The following is an 8,694-nucleotide window of genomic DNA, read 5'->3' as shown; positions in this document are numbered from 1 at the left end:
GAAATCTATCCTGCTCTTAAGGGGTTTTCTCCCCATCTGCTTGTATTCTAAGCAACACTAAACTATAAAATTATTAAAAACCACATTGTTACCAATACACATTGCACTTCAGAGAATAGTTTCACAAGCAGACAGTATGTATCTTTTGAAATAAAGCTACAAAGCAGTTTCAGCTACTGATTTGCTGAGAAGATTCTCCATACTGAAAAATACAACAAAACAAATGATTAAAAATGATCTCCCATCTGCTCCTCACCGGTGCTGATTTTCACACAAGATTAACAGTGAAGTCTCGCCATTTACCTGGAGATGCAGCGCCACATCTCGCACTGCTCTGCGGCAGGCAGCACAAAATGCCTGCAAGCTCAGTCTCCTCTTCTGTCCCACAGATTTCTCAGATATCTGAGGGAAGGAAGAAAAAAAGTTGCAGAGGTGAAGTGTCAAAAAGGAAGAAAAGCATCAAATGGTAAGATTGGGTTAATCCAGTACAAAGCTACAACACTGGAGTGACCCAGACATTTTTACCAGTGGTTCCTCAATTCCGGGCTTTTGTGGGGGCAAAGTTCTGCAGTGCGCAGCCAAGCATGCTGCCCAGGGCAGGGCAGCTCGAGGAATTTCACCTTCATCCAGTGCACACCAATTCTGCAGATATCAGCTCCGTTCCACATTAAATAAAGACCAGACGTATAGACATTCAGAAACACCTTAGTTATTTTTAAAGTTTTGACAGAAAGCTTCAACTGGAATGAAAACCATCCAGGTACTTAGAAGAGGACACGGTAGGTAGGAGATACAACACCAGTTCATCCAGACAGGATTTTCAAAGGTTTGGCATCCTTGCGCTTACCAGGGTTTACTTTTGTTGAAGAATAAGCCAGACAAGTTCAGAGATCGTCGACTCCAGAGTGAACAAAACATTAACAAAGACATTTTCGTATATGAATTCTTCCAATATGAGCTTAAGTTAGCCACCTGCATATACAAAGAGGACATACTTGACTGGAACACCCTCACTTCTAGACTGTGAAGGAAAAGAAATTAATGAAAGAGAATGAGTTAAAATATTCTATTGCCTGTATAAGCCTTTTTTTTTTTAATGAATACAGCAGCTTTTCAGTAAAATTCCATCTAAATGAACTCTCAAATACAAGCAAACTATTTGACTACTGATATGAATTTCTTTAAAGCCCCCCAGAAACACTTGTTTTCTTGTTTGTGGCTTTTTGGGAGGTTGGTTTGTTGGTTATTTTTTAAGATTAACACAGCCACATCACCATGACCTGTATTTTCAGGCAACAGACTAGAGGAAACCATGTTAATGAAGAGATGGGAGACTCCAGTTTAGGACCTAAAACATTTGCCACAAAATCTGCAAGAGGACAAGGATGGTTAACTGACAATTGAAAGAAAAAAACATCTGATTGGCTCAGTGGAATAAGAATAGGGGATTTTCAGACATGAAAAACAAATAGAGGCTGACCATAGGTATTAGGAAAAGAGAATTGTCTGTAGGAATAGACAAGTTGCTTCAGTTTATCTCATAGGGGACCATCTAGACTAGCACATCTGATTGAGGCATCAGCCAAGCACGAGTAGGCACAGAAACATGTATGCTCACTTCACGATACAGACATATATACCATCAACCCAAGCTTCACATTTCAAAACAAAAAAAAGCTTCCAACTTCTCTCAGTACTTTCCAAAAATCCTACAACTGCCACAAAACGTTGCTGATAGCTCAGGTTTCTGGATTTCTAGATGAAATCATTAACTTTTATAAAAAGATTTTTGAAAAGCTGTGCATCTTAATGCCTTTGCAAAATTATTTTGTTACTGAAACTTTTACTGCTTTATGAATGTCAGTATTTTATAGTGCTTAACATTTTGAAATTAAAGTCTCCTTACATTTTTTCCTCTTCTGTTACTAAGATGATCTCCTTACTTTACTCAAAATGCAAGTAACTATCATCTATCATCAATTTTACATCCATCAGTGCCTGAATTCTGCAATGAGATTCATCTGAACCCATTTTTGGTACCCACAGCAAGCCAGTCTCTGAAGTCTGTGGCGGTCGCCCCTCATGAACCAGATTCCTGAGCTGGTCAGGTCACAGTACTGGTCCTCTCATGACTCAGGCTCACAGCTGCTATTCACTTACCGCATTAACATCAGTGAGAAAGACTGAAGTGGTATTTTGGGGAGAGGCGAAGATAAAGAATGGATTAGCAAATTAATGGAATTAAATCTGATCCTTTATGAAATTAGTGATACTTCAGCAATTTAGTTTTTAGTCATTCAATTCACCAACTACTCAGTATACTTCTCGGCTTGCACACTAAATATACATGTGGTGTTCTTAAAAGTATCGCTGGATACGGCTGTTTCAATTCTTAAATACTGATGCAAACTCATCAGTAGCACATTTTTATACAGAGGTCAAAAATAGTCGCGCACAAATAATAACATTGTGATGTTTATTATTAGCACGCAGTAGAATTTATTTTCATGTATCAAAAACTTTTCAAAAGTAGCCTCTTGTCTTTAGGATATAGCACCACCCTGTGGCCATATCGAGAAGCAACATAGGAGGGGGGGAAAAGTAAGTACTCATCAAAACAAAGACTGGTGCAAAAAGTTTCAGTCACCCACAGTATTTTCATTACATGCTCCTGTAATGCTAACATAGAAATCACAATTTTCAATCCAATTATGATCAGTGTAATCAGTGAAGATATTCCACAAAGTAAACGATAGCCACAATCATAAGAAAAATGTTTACTTTGCCAATATACTAATGGTAAGGAGATCAAATCTTTGTGCAGTATCATTTCCTGGCACTATGTATTCAGGAAAAAAAAAGGTTTAAAACTACATACAGTCAAGCCTTCCACTGTACTTGCCAGAATTCTAATGCAAGAATGCAACACTTGAGTTTATGTGTGGGGATGGGGGAAGTGTTACGATTATCTTTAAAATATACTGATAACAGTTTGATTATGTATGATGCTCAGCTATCAAAACTTTCTAGCTATTGTAAAAAACGACCTTTAAAGCCAAGATGATTCCTGATCAAAGGCAAAAAGAGAACAGAAAAGTGAACTCACAGTCAGTACATTGCCGCAATAAGAAAATAAATTTGGAGATTTTATAGAATTGAGTACTCACAGATGACAGATCTCCTTGATTTGTCTTCATTTGCTTGAATCATAAAAAACAGAGTGAATTTAGCAGGCTATCCAGAAGCACCTGCACAACTTCATAACCAACAGCACATATTAGCTCAAATCTCTTAATCTGGATATCACTACACAAAAAGAAGAATGTTGTACACAGAGGGAACAAAAAACAGTTACAGAGGAAGCAAAAAACAGAGAGTCCCTTACCCTTTTATTTTCTCTCTTTTTACTTAAAGAGATTGAGGCAAATTTATATGGATAGAACCAACATGTAGTGAATTTGCATATGCTCAAATACAAGAATTATTCCATGTTGATTTGCCTCTGACTTTGCTATGAGACAGGGCTAAAAATCAGGAGAAGAAAGCATGGGTTTTACTGTTGTGCCCAGATTTAGTCCAAGCAATACAGAGCCCGAACTTACAGAGCACCAAATAATACTGAACAACACTGAACAATAAATGTGATCATTAACAACGTATTCAAAGACGGTGGGGGGAAGAATTAAAAAAAAAAAAAGCCCCCAAAACCATAAATGAGGTATTAAAAAGTAGAGATTATTTAGTTACAGTATTATGATTTCCAAGTCTTTACATTTTCAAGGCAAAATTTTATAGTAACAAAACACATAACTAATGTGTACTAAAATAAGGTTATTTACTTAAAAATGATACATTGGACATAATCTGTGTACAGAACAAGCAATTCAAGGTAAACTCAATAAGGCACCTTCTAAAGCAGATGCTGTACAAAATACATTAGTGTGTTACATTTTTAAAAGAGTATTCTACACTTCTGGCATATAACACACACAAGAGTGTGACCATTTGTCTTGTTCCACTCTTCTTCCATAATTTATTTACAGCTTCTCTAGGTTAACTACAATGTTATTTATTCTTCTTGTATACAATATAGTACATTTCATTTTGGGCATGGCATGTCAGAGCACAAATGTCACTACACGATGTGGGCTTCTGTAATTGCATTCCAAGGTAACATATTACAAAGCAACAATTACATAAGATTTGTTCCAAAATTAGAAGTACCGTGCACTCCACTTCTGCTCTACCAACCAAGGCTAATTCACCATGGCCCCATAAAGCACCGTATCATGCACCATTGCCAGCCATTGAGACACCACCCCTATTTGGAATAAAGATTGTGGGCACAGGATAAAGACTTTTGACTTCAGAGGCACTGTCAGAAGAATGAGGATGTGCTAAATCATTTTACATTTGACAGAAGATGCGTACGTAACTTCCCTTTAAAAAGATCTGCAATAGCCAAAGAATGCTTTTTCACTTAATATGTTTGCTTTTCAAACATTTTAGACCATTAAAATACAGTCTGTGAATACAGAGTAGGCGAAATGTATCCAAATTATTCATTTTATAAACACATTCAAATGGTCATTTAGATCAAGGTCTAAAATTTGATTCTAGACTACTATGGAGATAACATAAAATATTGATTTTAACTTTTAATCGATACCTCAAAATAGACTAATTGAGAAAATAATTTGAGAAAAGTGATGTACATTGGGAAAACTGTCTATTTCTTGAGTAAAACTCAGGAAAAATTACATATTGAATAAAACTTGGAATAAACTCAAAATGTAAGCCTACATTTTTCTGTAGGAATATCATGTTTCTTGGGGAACTTACAAGTTAATCAGGAACACAGAATTGGTTCTTTCAGTTGCTCTAACAGTAAGATTTCTGTAAGTGACTCAAATTATTTTCCACCTAACTGAAACCACATGGAGTAGGTTAAACAAATACAAAAACTCCCCTCCATAGATGAGTGTTTAAGAACTTCCAAGGCACAATCTTGATATTCCTCAAGGTTTTTTCCACACTTCTGATTTTTATATTAAAAAAAAAAAGAAGACAAAAAAAGAATGAAAACAAATTTGCCGGTTTTGACCAACAACATGAGATTAATCACACGCCAACAGAAGAATCCTATTACCCTCCCTGATCTTAAAGGCTTCTGAACTCTACAGTTTTGCATAAAGCAACAGGTGTGCTGCTTTAGAATCTGCACTAAGTAGGTTTAACTATGTAAAAATTAATGGGCTAGCTTTGAGAGAAGCTGCGTTTTTTGGTGTGTGTTTGTGGTTTATGTTTGTTTTGTTTTGTTTTCTGCGAATGATTGCTAAACGGTCAGTATAGACATATTTAGGCTCCAAACAGAGAATGACTTTGCATGGAATGTAAATATGTGCTCAAGTGCTTTATGTAACCAGGTACTTCAGCACTCACATTTTTTGAAGTATCAGGGAATCAAGAAATACTAAAGACCTAACAGCTCCTCTTCAGGACAATGACTACTGCATATGTGTTGATACGTATGAGTGTGAACTGAGTAACTGAAGAGCTGATAAATTAAGGTTAAGCTTAAGGCAAGAAGATATATTTTTTTTCTCTCAAAGATGATCTTTGCAGCAGCCAGCTTACTTCTGGGTCCAAGTGATGTGTAAATCAATTCAGGTCTTCAGATGTCTACCAAAGATCACCACCCTATTGCCTTGCAAATGCCTAAATGGAGAAGAGGAGACTGAGGGGTGACCTCATTAATGTTTACAGACATATAAAGGGTGGGTGTCACGAGGATGGAGCCAGGCTCTTCACGGTGACAACCAATGATAGGACAAGGGGTAACGGGTTCAAATTGGAACACAAGAGGTTCCACTTAAATTTGAGAAGAAACTTCTTCTCAGTGAGGGTGACAGACACTGGAACAGGCTGCCCAGGGAGGTTGTGGAGTCTCCTTCTCTGGAGACATCCAAAACCCACCTGGACGCCTTCCTGTGTAACCTCATCTGGGTGTTCCTGCTCGGGCAGGGGGATTGCACTGGGTGATCTTTTGAGGTCCCTTCCAATCCCTGACAACCTGTGATTCTGTAAATAATAGAGGAGAAAACTATCGAAATTCACACTTCTGGCAATGGCTTCCTGAAGACTTAAGAAAAAGGAATTGAAAAAAAAGAAAAAAAAAAAATCACAAAACCAGTTGACAGCTAATAATGCTGTGGCAACTTCTAAAAGAAACAAAAAAAAAATAATCTAAATGGGAAGGGGTTAATTTAAATAGACCTCCATGCTCTGAAAGTTTAAGCTAGCAGGGTACCTATATAAACATTTTTCCTTCTCGTTAATAAAAACCCTAGAGAAGGAAAAAATAAAAAGCTTATCCCTTACTTTTTTTGGCTCATACCAAATATTTTCCAACTATCTGTGCAAAAATTATGCGTGAAGACATGATTAACAATTTCAAATTCATCTTCTATTTCTTGGCAATGGACGGAGAAATGCTCTTTTAAAAAGCCCTTTATCATGAGGATTGTGGCACAATATCATATATCTCTCGCTGTTTTCAAATAAGTTAAAATCATAGTTGACACACCTGTTAACTTTTCAGCCAAAATACATATTAATACTTAAAGGCATTACTGAACAAAAGTAATGACTTTATTTTTTTTAAAAAAGAAACATCCCTCGAAATAGCTAGATTTCTATAAAATATGTAGAACTGTTAAATAAAGTCTGTACATCACAATAGTAAATAAAAATACTGCAATCTTTTGCCTGACCATTTACATTATGTGAACTACAGAATTAGAACCAAAAATAACATGTTAGAAGGCTGTAATTGTTCACAAATCACATTAGTTCTGCATTACATTGTTTTCTACTAGTTGTACTTTCAAGGGAAATTTAAACATGTATCAAAACAATCTCCATGTACATATTCTAAGACAACAAATAATCTGGCATAAATCAATCTGAAGTTTTAACCTTTTTTCCTCAATGTTGATATTATTCATAACTTTTTCTTCAAATCTTGACTATGGCATGTGTGTATGTGTGCATGTATCTAATTGAACACATGTACCTAGGACTAGGCTTTTTTATTTACTAAAGCACAAAACACACTGTATAAATAACTTCCCTTTTTAAAGTCATCTAGAACAAGATTTACAGTACAAAGTTATAGGCACTTAAATTATCAAATAGGTTCAATTGTTCCAATACTGTGTGTTCATTCTTCTGATGATTTATGCATTTGAAGCTTCAACTTGAGTTATGGTACTATTTTCTAACTTCAAAGTAGAAGTGCCAAAGTTATAAATCAGTAATCCTGCCTTACAGTAACCCCATGGAGGGGTTCTGGTTTTTAACCAACCTGTCTGGATCAGTGAAGAAAAGGAGGGAACTGTAGCTTCCTGTGCACGCCAAATACTTGGCATCATAGGATCAAATTTTGCAATTAGATTAACTTAGTTTATCTTCACAAATTATTTTTCAACGCCATTCCTTTTAAATGTGCCTAACTGGAACTCAAAACACCCACTGATTTACCTTGTCTCATGTCTTCAATTTCATAACCGTCCACTAGATGGCCCACAGACGTGGCCTCCTGCATTTACATCAGGGCAACCCAGCTAAAAATCTTGTGCACATTCTGGGTCTTATCTTCAACGGTTCACATCAGTTCTTCTGGTCTTGATCTTTACTGTATTCTCTAATCTTCTGAGTGCTCAGCCTGCACTTCCTGCCTTCCTTCTTTTGTGTCTGTAAATGAGACTTGTTCTCAAGCCTTTCAAAACTATCTTCTGCCTAGTTTTGTCAAATGGTGAAAAAGCATGCTCCTACAGTTGACCGATTCCCTCCTGTACAGAGAAAACGTTTAGAGCATGACAGACACCTGCCCGTGACTCTCACTAAAATAGAAAGGCAAAACCTATCATCAAAGGTCTTTCTGTTAAGATGTGAAGTATTCTACAGCAAAAACGCTTTTTGCATGTGGCGTTGTTAAGATATGCCCAATTTCATAGTAATCCAATTACGGAGCCCACTAGACCACAAGTGTGGTGACCAAAGCAGTTTATACCTCTAAGAGAGGCTGTTTCAAGCTCTCTGCAGACTCAGGTAGGCATTCCTTAACTTATTAATGGTTCACATTTTTGCAGTTCTCCTTGTGACCAAAATAAGAATAGAAATAAAATTAAAACTGAGATTCTGGAAGATAACTTAATGGCAAAGAGTAAGTTCTGTAGCAAATCTCTGATTGTGGAGCCACAAAATGCACAGAGCCCTGACCATAAATCTTTGTTCATTTAAATGGTTTCTTATCTATTCCAAATGACAGCAAAATAATCCTGGCACACACATAAAGGTATAAGGAACTGTTAAACTGAGTAGTATCACAAACAGACTCATAAACTACAGGCTGTTTCACAAAAACTTAGTATGGATTGACAAGGTTTTATCAGGTAGAAGGCAAAAAAAAAGCTTATATTCTCCATCTCTGTTGAATCCATATAGCTTGTTAGGCTTTCACAGAAAGCACTGTAATCTGAACATTCAATTCAGTACCCAGAGTTTTACTGGAGACTCACTAAGTATGACTGAAGTGTCAATGCAGCTCAAACAAAACCAAAATGTGTATTTTATCAAGGCTGTCCATATCCGTAGCATGTACTGTATAGAGGCTCTCAGTATCACAGTCTA

The sequence above is a fragment of the Nesoenas mayeri genome, assembly GCF_963082525.1.
Source record: "Nesoenas mayeri genome assembly, chromosome: 7".
In the NCBI taxonomy this organism is placed as follows: Eukaryota; Metazoa; Chordata; class Aves; order Columbiformes; family Columbidae; genus Nesoenas; species Nesoenas mayeri.
Note: the sequence above shows the minus strand (reverse complement) of the source record.